At 43.6% G+C, this 21,103-nt stretch overlaps 1 long non-coding RNA gene across 1 annotated transcript; it reads left to right on the top strand.

Annotated features, from left to right (window-relative positions):
- Positions 1-2,535: 2,535 nt before the first annotated feature.
- LOC120397511 lies at positions 2,536-16,322 on the top strand. Its single transcript, XR_005593835.1, has 3 exons — positions 2,536-2,572; positions 12,916-13,017; positions 15,502-16,322. It is a non-coding gene; the product is annotated as an uncharacterized LOC120397511 (long non-coding RNA).
- The last annotated feature ends 4,781 nt before the right edge of the window (positions 16,323-21,103 follow it).

The following is a 21,103-nucleotide window of genomic DNA, read 5'->3' as shown; positions in this document are numbered from 1 at the left end:
TCTGGGCTCAGGCCAGTTTCTCTATCTGGCCAGGCCCATGAGCTCGGCAAGTCTTTCCCGGAAGGTCGGGACATATTCCACCACCGACTCTCCATCGGGAGTAGCCTTCCCCTCTCATTCATCTCTCATCAGGTCTACCCCCCCCCTTACCCGCCTGCCATACAAAAGTTCAAAATGCGAAAACCCGTTACATTCCTGGGGTACCTCCCTGTATGTGAACAGCAAGTGAGGTAAGTACTTGTCCCAGTCCTGCGGGTGCTGGTTCATAAATGTTTTTAGCATCATCTTTAGCGTCCCATTGAACCTTACCACCAGCCCGTTGGACTCGGGCTGATACGCTGAGGCCCAGTTGTGCCGGACCCCGCATTTCTCCCACAAGCACCGGAGCAGGGCCGACATGAAGTTGGACCCCTGGTCCGTTAAGACTTCCTTGGGGAACCCCACTCTGCTGAAAATGGTCAGCAGCGCATCTGCCGCAGTGTCTGCTTTGATAGAGGACAAGGCCACCGCCTCGGCGAAATCTACCACCACCAGAATGTATTTCTTCCCCAACAGGGTCGTCTTGCTGAGAGGTCCCATTATGTCCAGGGCCACCTTCTGGAAAGGTTCTTCTATGATGGGTAAAGGCCTCAGAGCCGCTTTCCCTTTGTCCCGGGCCTTCCCCACCCTCTGGCAGGGGTCACAGGATTGGCAATATTGTCGGACATGGGTAAAGACCCCCCAGGCCAGTAAAAGTTCTGTAGCAGCCTCTACCGGGTGCACCAGATTCCCTGGTGCCCTGCGAGAGGGATGTCATGGGCAGGTACAGTAGCCTGTGGCGAAACTTCTGATGAACCACCAGCTGCCTCCTGATTCCCCCTGCCTCTACTTCCCCTGGGGGAGCCCATTCTTGGTACAGGAACACCTTCTCCCACAGGAACCCCTCCTTGAAACCTCTCCTCATGGACTGTACCACACTGAGGTCGGCCATTTCCCTTGGTCTCCGCAAGGAGGGATCTTTCTGCAACTTGGTCTGGAACTCGGCTGCTGGGGAAGGGATGGGGTCAGAAGCCACAGCCCTCCCTGAGCCTTGCCTTTGGGTAGGGTTCAGCCCCCCCCCGAGCCTTGCCTCCCCACCAGGGTAGGGTTCTGTGCCTCTGGAGTGACGTCCTCCCCAAGGTCAGGACGTCCTCCTCGCCGGCTCTGGCTATGTGTCATGACTAAAATGGTCCGGGAGTTGCTGGCCAGTCCTCTAGATCCCCACCCCATCAATACCTCGGTGGGCAAATGGTGGTGCACCCCCCACCTCCTTGGGGCCCTCCTTGTCCCCCCATTTCAGATGCACCGTCGCCACGGGCACCTTGAATGGGGTCCCGCCCACCCCCATCAGGGTCAGGAAGGTGTTGGGCATGACCTGATCTGGGGCCACCACCTCGGGCCAGGCCAGAGTCACCTCAGCGCCCGTGTCCCAGTATCCATAGACTTTCCTCCCATCAACCTCCAGGGGAACAAGACACTCGCTCTACAGCGACAGCCCCACGCCCACCCTGTAAACCGAGAACCTTGAGTCCGGGGCATCCAACCCCCCCAGAGGAGCCGGCCTGGGGACCTCCTCTCTCCTGAGCAGTTGATAAGCTGCGAGAGCCCCCCTTGCCTGGGAAGCCTGCCTCTTGTCCGGCTGGTCCTCTACCAAGTTAACCCGGTGTGGGGGTCAGTCGGCTCAGTCTGTCCTTGAGCCTGGGGCACTGGGATCGTATGCGGCCCCTCTGGCCACAGCGATAGCAGCTCATGTCCCGTTGGTCTCCTCGAACCGGTCAGTTGTCCCTGACGCTGGGCGTTCCCCTTGGGAGGGGCTTCTCCTATTCCAAGCAGCAGCTTAGCCAGAGCTAGATGAAAATGGTTCTATAGCTGTGTATTCATATACATGGATTGATGTTACAGATCAAACTCAGACTCCACTACCTAGGGCTACATCTTCATTACCCGCCGGTAGTGATCGATTTTTCAGGGATCGATATATCGCGTCTCATCGGCTACGTCTACACTACCCGCCGTATCGGCGGGTAGCGATCGATTTTTCAGGGATCGATATATCGCGTCTCATCTAGACGCGATATATCGATCCCCGAACGCGCTTCTATCGATTCCGGAACTCCACCGCCGCGAACGGCGGTGGCGGCGTCGACATGGAGAGCCCCGGACATCGATCCCGCGCCGTGAGGACGGGTAAGTTATCGATATAAGATACTTCGACTTCAGCTACGTTATTCACGTAGCTGAAGTTGCGTATCTTATATCGATTTTCCCCCTTAGTGTAGACCAGCCCTAGGTGTGTAAGTGAAACCATTAATGTAAAGCCAGTAAACTATGCAATTTGGAAATGTATGAAGTACAATTAGGGTAGGTCTATACTTACCGCACGGGTCTACGCGGAGAGTTCGACTTCTCGGAGTTCAAACTATCACGTCTAATCAAGACGCGATAGTTCGAACTCCCCACGCGCTCTGGTCGACTCCGGAACTCCACCACCGCGAATGGCGGTGGCAGAGTCGACCTTGGAGCCACGGACTTCGATCCCGCGGCGTCTGGACAGGTGAGTAGCCCGAACTAAGGTACTTCGACTTCAGCTACGCTATTCGCGTAGCGGAAGTAGCGTACCTTAGTTCGACCCACCCCACCCTTAGTGTAGACCACGCATTGAGGCCTGGTCTACACTAGGAGTTTATGTCGAATTTAGCAGCGGTAATTCGAATTAACCCTGCACCCGTCCACACAACAAAGCTATTTAGTTCAACCTAGAGGTCTCTTTAGTTCGATTTCTGTACTCCTCCCCGACGAGGGGAGTAGCGCTAAATTCGACATGGCCATGTCGAATTAGGCTAGGTGTGGATGGAATTCGACACTAGTAGCTCCGGGAGCTATCCCACAGTGCACCACTCTGTTGACGCTCTGGACATCAGTCCGAACTCGGATGCTCTGACCAGCCACACAGGAAAAGCCCTGGGGAAATTTGAATTACTTTTCCTGTCTGGCCAGTTTGAATCTCATTTCCTGTTTGGACATCGTGGCGAGCTCAGCAGCACTGGCAACGATGCAGAGCTCTCCAGCAGAGGAGTCCATGCAATCTCAGAATAGAAAGAGGGCCACAGCATGGACTGACCAGGAAGTCTTGGATCTGAGCGCTGTGTGGGGCGATGAGTCTGTGCTTTCGGAGCTTCGCTCCAAAAAATGGAATGCAAAGACCTACGAGAAGGTCTCCAAAGCCATGGCACTCAGAGGATACAGCCGGGATACAACGCAGTGCCGCGAGAAAATCAAGGACCTGAGACAAGGCTACCAAAAAATCAAAGCGGCCAACGGACGCTCCGGATCCCAGCTCCAGACATGCTGCTTCTACGAGGCACTGCATGCCATTCTCGGTGGGTCTGCCACCACTGCCCCACCAGTGACCGTGGATTCTGACGATGGGATACTGTCGACGGGCAGTTCCTCGGCGATGTTCGCGGACTGGGAAGATGAGGAAGGGTTTGTGGAGGACGAGGCAGGCGACAGTGCTTACAATGCTGATTTCCCCGACAGCCAGGATCTCTTCATCACCGTCACAGAGATCCCCTACCAACCCTCCCCGGCCGTTAACCCGGACTCTGAATCAGGGGAAGGATCAGTCAGTAAGTGCTATAAACATGTAAACATTTATTTTTGAAAGAACAGGAATATTAACTATGTGAAAAGAAGGTCAATATATATGGGGATAGAACAGAAATCCTCTTGGGACATTTCCATGAAGCTCTCCTGGAGGTAATCGAAAAGCCTACGCATGAGGTTCCTGGGGAGAGCTGCCTTATTGGGTGCTCCGTGGTAGCAGACTTTTCCGCGCCAGGCTCTCATCAGGTACTCTGGGAGCATTGCCTCCACGAGCATGGCAGCATAGGCCCCTGGTTTGTGCTGGCTTTCACGCAGCATGCGCTCTCTATCTCTCTCAGTGACCCTCCTTAGGGTGATCTCGCTCAGCGACTCCTGCATTTAATTAGGGGAATGAGTGTAATGTTAGTATTGGGAATGCTTCACATTTGCTTTGCATAACAATAAGCGTCGGTTTACAGCCATGTGGTGGAGGCTGCAGAGGGGCAGCATACAGGGATCAAAAGCTGTGTTTTTTCTGGTAACAAGAGGTTGCTGCTGTCACTGCTGCTGAGTAACCCTCTCTTGCCAGCTTCCCCACAGTCTGTTTTACCTTTTCAAGGGAAGGGGAAGAGGCATCAGCTAGATGCAGGGAGGAATGGGAGGAACTTTTAATGGAGGCAAAAAGAGGGGAAGTCTTAAGGTGAAAAGTGAGGGGGAAGTAACACCCAAGAGGGACTAGGACAGGGGTCGGCAGCCTTTCAGAAGTGGTGTGCCAAGTCTTCATTTATTCCTCTGATATAAGGTTTTGCATGCCAGTAATACATTTTAATGTTTTTAGAAGGTCTCTTTCTATAAATCTATTGTTGTATGTAAAATAAATAAGGTTTTTAAAACGTTAAGAAGCTTAATTTAAAATTAAATTAAAATGCAGAGCTCCCCGGACCGGTGGCCAGGACCCAGGCAGTGTGAGTGCCTCTGAAAATCAGCTCGCATGCCGCCTTTGGGAAACATGCCATAGGTTGCCTACCCCTGGACTGGCATCAGAGAAAGGGAGAGAAATTGAGTGGAAAAAGAAAAGGGAGATGCCTCATAAACATGTCCGAAAAGGGATCAGGCCAATTAATCATTGCCAATCACTCTGGAAGTGAATAGCCAGATCATTAAAGTTTCTAGTGCAGGGAAAATGTTCCCTGTTCATGGGAAATGTTTGGTTGGTTTGGTTTGGTTTGGTTTTTTGTGAATGAGTTACTTCCATAGGTTTAGGGAAGCATCTGTATTTTAGGATATTTGTCAAATGCCCAACCTTTAGGGTTTGCTCATCACTGGCTTTACAAGGATTTTTGCTGCTCATATGCTTTTGCACTGTTACAACATTTGAACAAATCATCAGTTTTTTATTCAAAATCATAATGCTATATATGGGGTAGAGACTGTATATTGTAGTAGGCTTTTGGTCTACTAGCAGTGCCTGAAAATTTATATTTTAAAAAAAGAAAACTAAAATTCACAAGAATTCACAATCTTATTTGGAGAACAGATTGAAAATATGAATGTTGATTTTTTTTAATTAAAGCAGGGATTTAGTGATAAGATGCATTTTCGTGCTTGTTTGGCAGTGTGAAATTTCAGAACTTTAGAATTCTCAAGGCATTTGCAAAAACAAAAAAAAAAGAGAATGTGAAGTAGGTGACTCTGAGTTCAGAACTCCTGTGATTGATAACCAGTGCGCGCGCGCACACAAACACACTTAACAGTAAGAAAAATTTTCCTTATCCCTATTGTCAACAGATTTCTGAACCATTTCCAATTTTTCTGCTATGCCAGATGGACCATTTTGAAATGAATCTGAAGTCGCATTTAAAAGATGTGATTGATAAGAATATTTTGATATTTTTTCATGCACAACAAATCCACATGTCTCGAGGATTGATTCTGCTCTCTCTGTATGAGCATGGGAAAGTATGTCTCAGGCTCAGTTTCCTGTCTCTGTCTCTCCAAAAGCAGTTCTCTGTATGTTTCTCCTGTGAGCTCCGAGGGAAGGCCACAGACCTTTATAGTTTTGTGACAGTTGAAGCTTTTCCTCACCTTCTCCCCCAGAACCTCCAGACCTCAGAGAGGAGAAGTTGATTGTAGTCAGCATTGCTGACTGCTGCAAGCCTGTGACTGTTACCTCTGACAGCATGGCTCTACAGCCATTCTTCACCCCAACCTGGAGTCAACAGTGACCAGTGGAGAAAGAGTCAGTTCTTAAATCATAAATGAACAGGCTATTAAAGGCTCAGTCCTTGAGGGTATTCACATACTAACAGAGTTGAGTTTCGCAGCTTGACAATGATCGCTTGAGACTATGGATCAACAGTCAATGGAGCTGAGCCACGTTAGGGGCTGTGGGGCATCTGGCCAGATACTGGCCAAAGAGGGTCCACCCTGCCGCTGTGAACCTACTATGCCTTTGGATGTGCAAACTATGCCTACCATAATGGTCACCCCAATCCAAGTTTCTCCTCTGTAACCCTAGTCACATTATCTTACAAAAGGCAGTCTAGAACTGCTTGTCCATATCTCTTTCTCTGTTTGAGTATCTAAATATATTTAGCTGCAGCCTGTTTTCTCTCCTCTGTTCCGACATAGTTAGGAGACTCCTCTGGGATGCAGACATTATTTTCAGGTTTGGCCTACTTCAAGCAACATTTGAATGGGCTTTTGGGACAGGTCTTTTGGACACAGTTGGCAGTGAAGCTGCAGATCAGAGAGAGTTGCACATGCTTCAGGAAAAGATGAAAAAATGCTTCTACATTAGACATAAGAGAGAGAGACAAGGTCATTCTCATAGTTTCTTATTGGCCTTGCAGACCCTGGCTCTAGGAGATGTCTGTATGTCCTCCCTGGCAACTACCCACAAATAAGCTCTGCTGATACAAAGTCAGGATCCAGGGAGGTTTCAGACTACCTTTTAGAATTTGAGTGGATGAAACTCTGTGACTTAGACCAACTAGTAGATGTTAAATTTCAATTCAGGAAGGATTCTATATCTACATTTTTATAGCAACAACTGGAAACTCTTCAGACACCACCGTTCTCAATTTAATGTTAAGTCAATTTCAGCCTAAACCTGCTTGTGCTTCTTGATTCATGACTTAAATAAAGGGCTCAGCCATACCACTTCATAGATTCAGTTAGAGCTTTTGAGTACCCACAGATACTCAGCAGCACCTCATATTTCATGATTCATCAAGACAGCAAGGATGTTTCTTTGATCTGTTGAATTTTATATTGTTAGCAGGATGCCTAACTTATCTCTGGAATAATTGATGGAGCAGCCCTTTTGAATCTGGCCTGTACATCTTTGTATTTCCCTTCTCTTATAGTTGCCTTTCTAATCACAACCATTTCTATTAGGATGATTAGTAAATTAAAGGCATTGTCTATTAAAAATTCCTTTTTTCTCCAGAGCTCATACTCTGCACCACCCCAGACTTCCTAATTAAGGAACTTCTTTTGTCTTATCACCTCAATCAATACCTCACTTTTTACATTTTGTTTTTTATTAAACTTACTCATCCTCATGATATTAGATGCCATCATCTGGCTATTTGCATATCAATCAAATCCTAATTAAACATGATTAATTATTGCTTTATAATGGCAAAAATCACAGGTCTGAACTCTTTAAAAAACAAAATTGTCAGTAAATCCTGGCAGCTATATCAGAAGCAAATAAGTAAGCCAAAAAAAACTCCTGAAAGCCTCAGCACATTCAGTGAAGTCTACATCCACATTTTAGGCAAAAAGAAAGTTTCTTATAAGGAAGTCTGCAGAGGGACCACTTGGAAATCTCAGTTCCTTTACCAGACATGACTACAAAGTGGATGTTGCATTTTATCAGCTACTGCTTTTGGTCTATAGGTACCATCCACTATTTTTCTTTTCTACTGTCTCAGCTCTGCTGTCCCTCCCTTTTTTCTGGTCATATTGCTTGCTGCTTTCCAATCGTCCTCAAGTGTAGTATATATGAGAATAGACAGCTTACTCATGCTTCTCATAACAGGAAATTCACTAGTCTGTTTTTTTCCCACCCCTGTATATACATATGTGACCGAACCAGTCACAGAGACCCCCTCGAGATTGTCACCTGACGTGCTGGAATTCTCTGAGCCCGTTTCCCTGCCAGCTTCAGACTTCAGAACCCTGCCTTGTTGAGCCAAACATGCAAGCCTGCTGCAACACAGACCAGGTCTGCTCCACACCCCCAAAGCTGCAGACTTTAACCAAAAATTGCTCAGCAGGTCACCTATCTCCAGCACCCAGACAGGGTCAACTCTTAAATTGTCCACCTGCTATAACACTGATAGAGAGAGATGCACCTATGGAGTGCAACGCCACACCCTTCTCTTGAACTTACTGCTAGAGTCTTGGACGCTGTACATGGCAGAGGCAGTACATGTAAAATCTCTGTTCGTCTCTGGTCACACCCTCTTCCAGTACCTTTAAACCGTATGATGTCATTCATAGGTGTCCTAGCAAGGTTTGGGGTTCGTGTTCCCTGGGTGCCTGAAAACATGTTGGGGTGAAGTATTGCTAACAGAATGCAGATAGCAATATCTGTTAAAGTGTACGTGTCTTGGCATTTAGCCACCAATGCCATGAGGTGGTGTGCCTCGGTTTCCCCTCCCATACAGCAGTGTAGGCCTGTTATGCTTTTGCTGCCGTGCCAAGCTTCCAGCCTGTTTACAGGTATAAGCTGAAAAGCAACAATAAATAAAAGCTGTATAAGCTGTCTTGTCACCATCCCTAGCATGTACAAAAGCTTTTTCCACAAATCAGGTATGTTACACATCTTCAAAGGTTTATTAGCATCAACTCCTTTGTCTTGACCCATAGATGAAGTAGCCAAAGACACAAGATAACCAGCAAATCTATGGCAGACAGGCTCTGTTCACACAGTTCAGCTTGTTCAGCATCTGTTGCATTTCCCAACCCCTTTGTGTACAATGGTAGGGGGTTAGACACAGATTCTCCTGTCTCTTTGGAGAAGGCTTTCAATTCAGTCATGTGTTTGAGGATTTGGCAAGGAAAGGGTACACTGCAACCATGCCTGCCCTCAGCCTCTCCCTCTGGAATCTCTTTGTGTTAGACCTCACCCGATTGTGAAGTTTCCCATATGCAAAGTTTTTCTTCCTCCTGCCTTGAAGAGACAGTTTTATCTCTTACAAGCGTAGCAGGAACACCATCTTTCAGTAGAGTGCTTTGTATTGGTAAGATCCCCTCAGTCACCCCATTCTCTGTTCCCAAAAGGTCAGTGGGGTGAACTTTCCCCTCCAGGAGATTTGATCCCCGGTCTTTCCTTAAAACCTGATCAGCGGGTGAGGGGTCTGGCATTTCAGATGCAGATCCTTCACCCTCCTCCTGGGGAAATTCCTTCCTACAAAAGGTGGGCAGACTCGCCTGTCCCCCCTCATCTTCCATCTGGACTTCCCTTTCTGGGTTCCCCTCTCAGGCAGACACTCCTGTGTCCCCCAAAAGGGAAGGTGACCCTGATACAGCTGTGGGATCACAGCTACCAGCTATTACAGACCCTTCAATGACCAGCAAAATCCCTCCTTTTTCACTCAGGTTGGGCTTGCTTCCAGCTACAGAGCCTTTGGGGTCTGTTCCCACTGCAGCGGTCATCAGGACCCCAAGTTCCATCTCCAGGATACATGTCTCTGTGCACCCTAGGGCCGGGCCTGTCCCTTGCTGAACTACATCTTCCTGGCAGTCAGCATCTGGGAAGGCCTCTCTGTTACAAGGTGGAACATCCCCTCCCCCAGGGAGATGATCACAGGACAGGAGCTGGCTCTATCCATCCCTTCCTGCAGGGACCTGCCTTGAGCCCCGAGGTTACAGGAACTGGCCTCGACCCTCCCTGCCCCCAACGGCCCATTTTCCATTGCTACAGAGTAATAAAAGAGACACTCTCCTATTTCCCCAGCAGCACATGTGACTTCACCCTCCCTTCTGGGGCTTTCAGCACAAGATTCCTTCTTGCTGCTAACAAACCCTGGGACAGATTCTGCCACATCAAAAAAGTCATTCCTCAGTAGAAACGGTGCAAAATTGTGTGCCACCACTGCAACAGTCAGTTCAGCCTGCAAATCACCAGTTTCCATGTGTACCTTGGCTAAAGGTGCTAGGACCTTATAACCTCCCACCAATTCTAATTCTGCCATTCTTCCTGGTAACAAATCCTTCTCCTGGATCAGGGTCCCTCTTGACCACAGAAATTTCTGCACCAGTATCTCTCCAACCTTGAAGCACTTTGCCATTAAGCTTAATAGCATGCATATGCTCCCTGCTTGATTGTGTAGAAGCAACCTTTACAAATCTTGTGTGGTCAGAGGCAGTAGCCTGGGATACACTGTGTTCTGAGATGCAGCAGCTTCATGTTTTACCTGGTGCCTGTTCCCACTCAGCCAAGGACATTTATTCCTTAGATGCTCAGTGGACTTCCAATGATAGCACTTTCTGGGCTCCTCTGTTTGTACAGGAGACTTGGGATGAGTAACAGGAGAATGGAGAGGTGAACGCCCAGTCTTCTTTTTCCCAGGGGTAAAAAGGTGATTCTGCTTTCCACCAACCCTGTACTCCTCTGCCAGTGGTTTGTTTAATTGCAGCTTCTGATTGCTCATAAGAGTCTGCGAACCCACTAATTCACCCACTGCATCCACCTTTTTGTCCCACAAATACTGTTTTACATCATCACTGCACATATTCAGGAACTGTTCGTGAGTAACCAAATCACACATTTCTTCAAAGCTTGTAATGTGTTTCTACTTATCTAACAAATCTCTCATTTCATTTACATAGGCCACCTTACTTAATTCAGAGCCCCTCTTATGACTCCTAAATTTAACCCTGTAGGTTTCAGCTGTAATCTGGAACTGTTTCAAAACCAATTCCTTAAATTTACCATAGTTTGAAGCATCAGCAATAGGGCATCTTATTGAATATGTCCAGAGCTCTCTGTCAATTTTGCAACCATTTTTTGATCCTCGGGAATCAAATGGAGAGTGCACAGTCTCTCAAAGGTGATGAAATACTCAGCGATATCACTGGATTCATCATATGGTGGACATAACTGTTCCCATTTGTGGACTTTTGGGGAAGTGGAGCCAGCTGCTGAAGGGTTTTGTCTCTTCCACTCCCTTACAGCCAGTTCATGCTTCTGGTTCGCAATCTGGGCCTCAGTTTCTTTGTCTTTTAACTCCAGGGCTAGCTGCCTCTCTTTCCTTCTCCTCCTGAGCAGCTTGCTTGCTAACCTCTGAGCTTCAAGCTCTTTGTCTTTTAAGTCCAGGGCTTGTTGGTGTGCAGCCCTTTGTCTGGCTGCTTCTGCCTCCTTCATTTCCCTGGCCACAGCTGCTTCTTTCAGCCTCATTTTTGCCTGCCACATTTGAAACTCATGGTCCTTTGCCTTCTCTTCCACTTCCAGTCTCGCCAAGTCTAATTTTGTAGCTAGAAGTCACTGGAAGTCATTTTCCTGCATTCTTGTGCTTATTTCCCTCACCCGAAATAAACAGAAAATAACAAACCAGTAACCACTTTGTTCTCCAACCACCACACTCAAAACTCACTTAAAATCACTACCAGTGTCTCAAAGCAATCAGCTGTGCACAGATCCTGCTTGACTATGCCACTGTGATGGGTTCGGTCATAGAGACCCACTTGGAGCTGTCACCTGACGTGCTGGAATTATCTCTGAGGCCGTTTTCCCTGCCAGTTTGGGATTCCAGAACCCGGCCTTGTTGAGCCAGACATGCTAGCCTGCTGCAACACAGACCCAGGTCTGTGTTGCAACAGACCCAACCTGCAGAAGTTAAGTGACCTGCTGAGCAGTTTTTGTTTATTTACCAGTTCCCAATGGGATCCAAACCCCAAATAAATCCGTTTTACTCTTTATAAAGCTTATACAGGGTAAACTCATAAATTATCTGCCCTCTATAACACGGATAGAGAGAGATGCACAGCTGTTTGCTCCCCCAGGTATTAATCACTTGCTCTGGGTTTACTAATAAACAAATGTGACTTTATTAAGTATTAAAAGTAGGATTTAAGTGGTTTCAAGTAATAACACAGAACAAAGTAAGTCACCAAGCAAAATAAAGCAAAACCACTCAAGTCTAAGCCTAATACATTGAGAAATTGATTACAGGTAAAATCTCACCCTCAGAGATATTCCAATAAGCTTCTTTCACAGACTAGACTCGTTCCTAGTCTGGGCCCAATCCTTTCCCCCGGTACAGTCCTTGTTAGTTCCATCAAACATCTTAGGTGGAAAGCAGAGGTTTTCTCATGATTGGCAGACCCTTTGTTCTGTTCCACCCCCTTTTATAGCTTTGTCACAAGGCAGGAATCTTTTGTCTCTGTGGGTCCGCCTTCCTCCCCCCCTTCTAAATGGAAAAGCACCAGGTTTAAGATGGATTCGAGTATCAGGTGACATGTTCACGTCCTGTGAGACCCCAGCCTCCATTCTTCCTGAGCTGGCTCTCTCAAACATAGGAAGGCTTGCAAGTAAACAGAGCCATTTACAACTGATTGTCCTAGTCAATGGGAGCCATCAATGGCCCACACTTTGTATAATGACAGTAGAACTTCAGAGTTGTACTTTATATTTCTAGCTTCAGATACAAGAACAATACATGCATACAAATAGGATGCATGTAGTTTATAAGCTTTGTAAGGATACCTTACAAGAAACCTTTTGCCAAAAGGATTTTCAAGTTACATCATATTCATACTCATAAGCATGTTTCCATAAAACATCTGGAATGCAATGTCACAACATGTTTGTAGTTTTAGGGTTGTAAGTTTGGACTTTGATGTACTTTACAGGCTCACACAAGGGAGCAGTTCAAGCACCAAGAAAGTTACGCAGGGAACCATCTATGTGCTTTTATTACCCTAGTCAACCCCAAAAACTTCCAGACTAGTGGAGATCTTCTTACGTTAAGACATATTTATAATAAAAAAAATAGTCTATTTCCTCTATTTACTGTCTCCATTGTTCAGTTTAAATGGAGAGGGGAGTAGATTGTTTTAGGCAAAGAAGAAATGCTGGGCTCCTTTGAGTCAGTGTGTCAGAAGTTCTTCTAACAACTCAATATTGGATTTGCTGTGAGACAACACATTGGATCTTCAAGTCTCAAACTGTCATTCACACCACATTTAACACTTAATTTTTATCTTGATTTTTTTTAATATAGTATATGATTTTTCTATTTAAACCTGTAGACAATAACATCACAAATAATATTTGTTACCATTCTCATCCTCTAGAGGTAAATCCATTTGTCCAAGTAATACCCTAACATCTGTCCTAGAGAGGGAAATGCAGACAAGGCCTCCACCACCTATTCCTCACTACAGACAAACAGATAAGTAAGAACTATTTAGTTATTTAAGTGTTTTTGTTAAGTTAATGTTTAATGAAGTGACAGTATGGGCCAGAGCACTCACACCTTTGTCAGGGCATCTCAGTTTTGAATTGAAATACTCATGCTATTTTAATCTGTTAAACAGATTGCTAAATGTGACAATTTATGATGAAATGTATTATAATTCTAGGACATTCAGTAGAGACTACCCATGCCACTCTGGTTTTTAATCAAGAGCAGTAGTGAACATTACATTAATGTTTTTGTTGTGTGTGTTTACACTATATGGCATATCATTTATTACCTTGGTGCAATAAACAATTTTTGAAAGATTTGGTATACATTCTGAACATCAAAGAGCCTCTGAGGGGAAAAAGCTAGAAATCAAGGGATTTACTCACTAAACATGTCTGCCCACATCGTTGCAGCAGTTTTTTTTTAAATAGACAAATAGAATGTATGGGAGCAGTAGAAAGGGATAGAAGATCTCTTATATAAAAATGTAATTTATATGAATCTTGTGTCCAAATTTGGTTACCTCATCAAAAGAAATGTATAGAGTAAATTGGGGGGGGATGCATCAAAGCAGTGAAAAATCTTAGCTCTTTACCTAATTACAGTTCACAAAATTGCAGAGACTATTTAACATGGAAAGGAGTTATTCAGAATTAAAATTTAACTGAACAGACCTTTCTCTCTACCTTTCTCATAATGAGCACAGGGGGTCATTCATTGAAATAAAATGGGAATAAATTTAGTGCCAGCAAAAATAAATATTGCTTTTATGCTATATAGTCAATCTGGGTAACTTATTGTTGCAAGAGGTAGAAACGCATATTGTAGCTAGACTTTTAAAAGACTGAATAATTTTATAACCATTTCTAACTATTCTTTGCAAACTAAGATATGGGTAGTTAGTTCATGGCATATAATGGTTGTCTGTGGGAGGTCACTAAGTATTGTTTCCTCTATAGTGGCCAAAGAGGGCAAAAGTGGGGATGTCACATTCCTTGGGTACTGACCGCTGCTGGAGCAAGATACCAGACTCCTTGGCTGTATGGTCTTATCTAACATATCAGGTCCTGTGTTTGTAAGACACGGTGGCCTTGAGTGTCCATAGGCTTTTAACATTCTGGGCTTCACAACCAGGAGTTATATTTGTTCAGTTTTGTCTCTCAAAATGTTTTGCTGAATCTGGATTTAAGATGATCAGACCCTTAAAAGGATATTGGAAACCAGGCTTTTGATGCAGGGAATGTCTTCTGTTCTACATTTTGACAGTATCTAGCAGAATATGGGCCTAATTCTGGTTGGTGGTTTCAGAGACTACCAAAATATAAATGAATAACAATAATAGACTGTTCATTCCTTGAGAAGATTCAGTTTATCAGAGTGTAAACTAACAGATTCAAGATTAAAATCCAGCCTAAACCACCTGCAGGCATGCCTAAAACAAGGCTCTTAAATCAATGTTTAGGAGCATATATAAAAGACACCTGGTTTTCAGTGGTGCTTAGCTCCTGCATCTCCCATTTACTTCAGTGGAATTCATTGGAAATTAACACTTCTTGAAAAAACAGCCCGCTTATTTTTAATTTTAGGTGGCCAGGTTTGAAAATCTTCGCCTCTGGATTAGAATGATTTGTAAATAAAACATTAATTTAATATTGAAACATTGAATTTTTTTGGAAACAGTAGTTTTTGAAAGGCCTCATGTCACTGTCTTCAGATATATGCAGTGGTGTTGTAGCCATATTGGTCCCAGGATATTAGCAAGACAAGGTGGGTGAGGAAATATCTTTTGTTGGACCATCTTCTGTGGGTGACAAGCTCAAAAACTTGTCTCTCTCTCCAACAGAACTTGGTCCAATAAAAGATATTTCCTCACCCACCTTGACTGTCTTCTGATTACAGTTAAATAGCATATTTGAATAATTATATATACTAACAGTCGATGGTTTCATTCATTTTTATCCTTTGTTTTAATATGTAGCTGAAACTTGACCTGCCATTATCCCTCACTTCAGAGATAGTCTTTTGCTTTTTTTGCATATATTTTTTAAAAGGACAATATTCAGAACATTGGCTTGTCTGTAACAAAGTTTTCACTTGCAAAATAAACTACCTAAATATCTGTGTGTTGTAGATAAATTGCTTGTGGTATTCTACCTTAATATTTGAATGACTGAATTGCTAATATTAATATTTATAAAAAACAGTTAATAAAAAGTAGCTATTTGTTCAGTGGGCACTGAAATGTACATTAGAGTGAATAATTAAGATATGATTTCTGTAAAACTTTGTAACAGCTTTCTAATGCCTGGTGTTTATTGATCTTGCTGTCCAATGGCATAATATGCCATCAGATGTTATGGTGTTTTTATATCATTTTGGTAGTTTGGGAAAGTGTGCTATTCTTGCTTATGTAACTGTATCTTTCATTTAACTGAAAATTGTGTTCAGTAATATTTTATGGTTTTAATTTCAGGAATAATGGAAACAATGGCTTGCCGAAAACATTAAAAGTGGAGCCAGTGATTGACTACTTCGATGTCCAAGACTGAAATAGTTAACCTTAAATTATTATTTAGAAAAATGGAGGTGAAGATACATATCTATCATGCAAGTTGCTTTGTGGCTAATTAAATGATTAACTATTCAATATATTCAAAGTTTAAAATAGTAAAAAAGCACTAGCGAGTTAAGTATATGAGAAAGTGTATGAGAAACATAGCATTGTCTAGAAATTAACTAAAAATGAAACTGATATTTTAAATTTGACTGCAAATTTTCAGCTGCTCTGACTATTTTTACGTAAATTGCAGGTGCAGGTATTTTTCACCTCAGGCTGGTACATTTTTCTTCTCTGTTTGTTTGGAATCAGAGTATCTTTAATGAAGTGAAACTGCCTATCCATTAATTTGTAGCTGAAAAAACTGGTTCTTAAACTGATTCTATTGGGGTAGTGATATTAGTAGCACACATTCCAAAGATTTATACTGAGGGATCCAACTGTACTGTTAAAAATTAACAAATCACAAATTGCTATAATATAATCCTAATGGATATATTTTCAAAGAGTTTTCATGTGATTTTAATCATTCCATTTCTACTGCAAACATATCAAATTTGGGAATGAAGTGTCTGAGTTATTCCCACATGGAATAAAACTAAAAATTTAGCTCAACTCTACAATATGTTACATATTCCCAGTGCTTAGGCACAATGACACCTGCTAAAGAGGAGTACATCTCATGTTCACTAGCATTTGAGGATTTGGGTACTTTCCAGTTCTTGTTCTTGAGGTGGAGGAGGAAAATGCCATTTGTTTGTTTGTGAGTTTTTAATTACGCATAAGAATAATGGTTTAGTTTTCTTTGTCTTTTATTTAGTTCGTATATTTAAACCAAATAGAAGTATTAAATTAAAAATGAAAAAATTTAATTCAAACGCTTGAACAGTAAGAACTCCACGTATGGCTTTGATGTTCCATAGAGATTGAATAATGTGTCTAGGATTGTCAAACTGATGACTTCAGTAGTTAAACTTTTCCTCTGTACAAGCTTAGAGCAGTAGGTTTGTATTGGAATATGGGTTGAGATTGCAGCAATTCTTGAAAACTTTATAAGAAAGTCTGGTATGGTAAATCCCGCTCAATTAAAACAGCCCTTTAATGATCACATTACATTTTAAATATATTATACTTTACACAATTGAGTAGCCAACACAGTCTCCTAGATTTCAAATTGTTTCACATTAATGGTTGTCCTCATGAGGGAGGAGAGACCCAGAGCTTTAGCTGGTGTAAATTGTCTTAGCTCCATTGACTTCAGTTGAGCTACAACAGTTTACCCAAGTTGAGGATCTGGCCCCTTATGCTAATAAGCTCCTTACTCCTCACACTATGCTGTCTGTCTCACCCCTCCTGACGGCACACAGCCCTAGATGTTGTTCCTTTGTGCAGCTCTTTGCGCTCAGGAGCAGCTTCTTTCTGGATGTCCCAGAGAGTTTATGGAATGTTTGAGGGCCATTAGCCACAGAGGTTCATTTTGGGGTGGATATGTATCATAACATGTTGACTTAAAATAATTGTAGTATTCTACATTGTCAAGATGTTATGGGTTTTATGGTTTTCTGTTGATGCATGTGTATAAAACTTACTTTCATTTAGGAAATGACAACACAGTGTAATATGTTTCTAATTAAATGTTTGAGATACATTTTCTCCATTTAAAAGAACACTGTCAAGGAATGTTGATCTTTTTCGTGTGTGAGAGTCTTCATACAATGAGTTTCACATACAATGAAAATAATTTTCTTTTACCTTTTTCCTTTCATTTGGTGAACAGAAATGAACTTTTTTTTTTATGAATGAATCTTAAATAAACTAACTTTATGATTTGGCATGACAGTGCACAAAATTCTTAAACAAGTTGAGCTCTTGCAAGGTGCTTAATGTTTTCAATTTCTGTTGACTTCAGTGGGTGAATAGGTTTCTAAGCACCTTTCTAGAAGTATGATCTTGCAGACACACAATTAAGTAGGCCTAACATGTTAGAGTCTCATTTATTTCAGTGTCACTGCATGACTGAATGAGGGTTTGCAGGATGGGCCCATAGTTTGTGACCCTACATTTAATATATTTTAACACAGGACTTCATTTAAAATAGCTAAAACATCACCTACATATTTGTTTGCAATTTGTATGAGGCTTTCATAGCAGTATGTCTAGTTCATGCACTTTAATTGGTATTTTTAACAAATTGTGATTTTGCAACTTAAATGTGAGGCTGATGAGAAACAGTCTAGAAGATGTTCAGGTTCTGAATAAATCTTTTAATACTTCCAGCTTTTGATCAGAAGAACCAGAGAATTTTCAGTTTGCAAAATAAGGCTAATAAATATTTTGAATTCATATCTACTGATTAATCAAAATGCCCTTTATGAAATATCTAATAAAAGTTTTGCTCAGTTGTGAACATTCACATATCTCTATGCCTATTTTAATACCAAGAAGGTCAAAGCTTTTAAAAAATCACTGACACAGAAATGTTTATTCAAAATTTCTTATTGTAATAGTTCCGTTAAAAAGATCATTCATGCACTTCCCTGGGAAAGCAATATCAAAACAAGTTTTTTCCAAAGTATAATTTTCCAGCTTTAAAAATGAATTCAGCTAGGTTTAATTGTGGTGTTCTCCCTTCTGCTTTGCTTTGCTTTGGATCATTTTACTGCATATGTGTGCCTAATGAGAATGCTTTTCTAATATACCATTTTGTATTTCTTCTTATTCTGAGTTGGCTCTTAGTCTATTTATCTAAGAGAAAAAAGAGTGAAGTCAGTGGCATTGACTTCGGTGGAGCTAGTATTCCACCCTTTGTCTGTCAATTACATTGCACAGGTCTCAGAACAATACTGTATTTTGTAAATTGTTCTGTATTGAGTATATTACAATAAAGAGATTGTCTTTGAAGTAAACTGAGGAAGGGCAAATTGGTTACAATACATATAACTTTGCCAAGTGCTTTTAAACTATTGTATATAAAATACAGATTGAATTTTGGCATTGGGACAGTGTAACTCTTCGGTGGTTTAATGTGTTAAGAAGTGCTCTGATTATTCAGTGCTTGATGTACATTAATCTGTGCATAATCTAAAATCCTAGCTGTGCAAGTTAGCTATGGAGACCACTGTTTTGTGACAGTTTTACAGTATGTGCCTCATGAACACTCTTTTCATAAGTTATTTGGTGACAAGATTATATTTCACTTGATTCCTTTCAAGTTTAGTGGTGTAACAGGTGACTTGCTGTATAAAGCTGTAATAAAATTAAGTTCAAATTGCTCTGTGTTGTAGTTGTTTGCAAGCTTTTAGGTAGGTGTACATGTGTTGAGAGGGTCTTAAAATGCTATAGGAAGACAAATTTTGAATGGAATATCGGGGTGGGGTCCTTCACCTCAAATTCTAAAATATCAGGTTCAGTTTTCTTCCTGCATTTCAACATTTTTAAACAAACATCTTTTGGGGGGGGCCTCCATACCAAAGGGGGAGGAGAGAGAGCGGGGGGACTATCTGCTATCTATGTGGAATTTAAGAATAATTTTTTGCTAACTCAAGATTTTATCACAAGTCTCACAATATATGATCCTTTTTTGAGGGATAACCCCCTATTGTATTCCACTGTGGGTTTACACATGCACACCATTTGCCCAGAGTCGGAGGATTTGAATGTAGAGACATTGGTCCACACATGCACCCTGGCTCATCTCGTGCCTCCAACCCAGGGGATTTGAGGAGGCCAACCAACTCTCTCTCCAGTTCCTTCTCACCTCTGCATGGTCTGGGTTGGAACCTCCAGTGTCCATAACTTCAGCTTCATCCTACAAAATACGATTATTTGAGTGTTTGCTCGTGCTGATTCCATTCTAGGTGTGCGCACACCCATGTGCACAGTCATCAGAGATTTTTGCCTTAGCGCTATCCGAAGGGCTGACTGTGGTGCCTCTTTGAGTGCTGCACCCAAGTGCTGGTATATCAGGCGCCGTCGACCCTATTCCCTCTCAGTTCCTTCTTACCATCTGTGGTAGTTAGTCAGAGCGCCTTTCCTTGCTTAGCAAGGGCTAGTGGTTTTTTCTCCTTTGGACTTCATGCCTTAAGACTTTGTATATAGTTGATTCTTCAGAAATTAGTGTTTGTTTAGTAGTTAGAGTCCCAGAAGGGACTCTGCCCCAGGGGCATGCCTCAGTCTCCAGGGTTAAAGCCCTGCACAGACTGTGAAAGGCCTAAGCAGCTGTCTCAAGTGCTTGGGGGAGGCACACATAAAAGACAAGTGCAGTATCTGCAAAAACGTTCAGACTCGCAAGCTGAAAGAGCTGGACATTTGACTGGGCTCTTCTGATAGAGTCTGCCCTCCATCTGGCCTCCAAGCCCTCTCGGCATGATTCACCAAGCACCTCGGCATTGGTGCGAAGTGCACCCCCAGCACCAAGCTCTGTTCAGCGCCATTCCCTGTTGCTGGTACTGAAAAAGAAGGCCAAGAAACAAGGATCCCCAGTGCCAGGAAAGAAGACCCATGTTGCAGCAGGCAAAAGACCTGCCTCAGGCCATCAGTATAGCCCAGAACCCTGCAGTTTCCCTTCTTCCGTTGGGGACCTTAGCCCCGTGAAAGGTCCCCCTCCGACTCCTGTGAGCAGTATTGGACCAACTCCCCTGCCAGCACTGATGACTTCATGTACTCCCCTGGCATAAAGGGAGCAAAGGCCACCAATGCAGCAGAGGCCGCAGGCTTCAGCAAAGGCCCCCCAAGAGGGCAAGTCAGCCGATAATACTTCTCAGGCATCAGTTGAGTGCCATTGATCCTCCTAGACAATGACGCACTCTCCACCTCCGCACTGCCAGTCACCAGACCAACCACCAAGATCATCTGGAGCTCGCCATAGATCACTGGCACCATGATCACGGTCCCCATTATCTCAACATCTGTCATTGAGAGGGAGGCATAGATCCCCTTACTACCGGTACCCATCGCCTCCCCGTCGGTCACGTGTCATCCCTATGTCACCTATGCTGCGGGAGCGTTCTGTCCCGCCCCCAGTCTCCCCAGCATCAACACTAGTCTCCACTGTTATCTGTGATCTCTAAGCAGACCCAAGCATCCATAGCCCCTCCATGTTCTCCAGAAGATGGTTCCTCCAGTACTGAGGGACAGTTTAGACCCTTGTCTAGAACCCGACAGCGTGACTGGGCAACTGAGACAACAGCAACAATGCAGTGGCAGCCGGGTCAGTGGTCCGTGCAGTGGCCTTTTTGGAACACACGGGGAGTTCTGGTCATGGCTATGTAGCCATTGCTCCACTCGTTGGCTGCCACCTCGGAACAACAGCTGCCGGCACCGGGCTCGGTGCAGGAAGCATGCCCAGAGGCCGAGGCTGAGGAGGTTGTGACCACTCCTAAGCCGCCCTCCCCCGAGGAGGAGTAGGACCAGGGCCCCCTGCCTGTGGTACAGTCCTACCCTTCATCCCCAGATGAGGCAGTTGTAGGCCCCTCCAGGGCCAGTCTGGTGGATGACTTTAAGGACCACCAGGCGGTGC

The sequence above is a fragment of the Mauremys reevesii genome, linkage group 2 (assembly GCF_016161935.1).
Source record: "Mauremys reevesii isolate NIE-2019 linkage group 2, ASM1616193v1, whole genome shotgun sequence".
Lineage (NCBI taxonomy): Eukaryota > Metazoa > Chordata > Testudines > Geoemydidae > Mauremys > Mauremys reevesii.
Note: the sequence above shows the minus strand (reverse complement) of the source record. Positions and strands in the feature narration are given on the sequence as shown.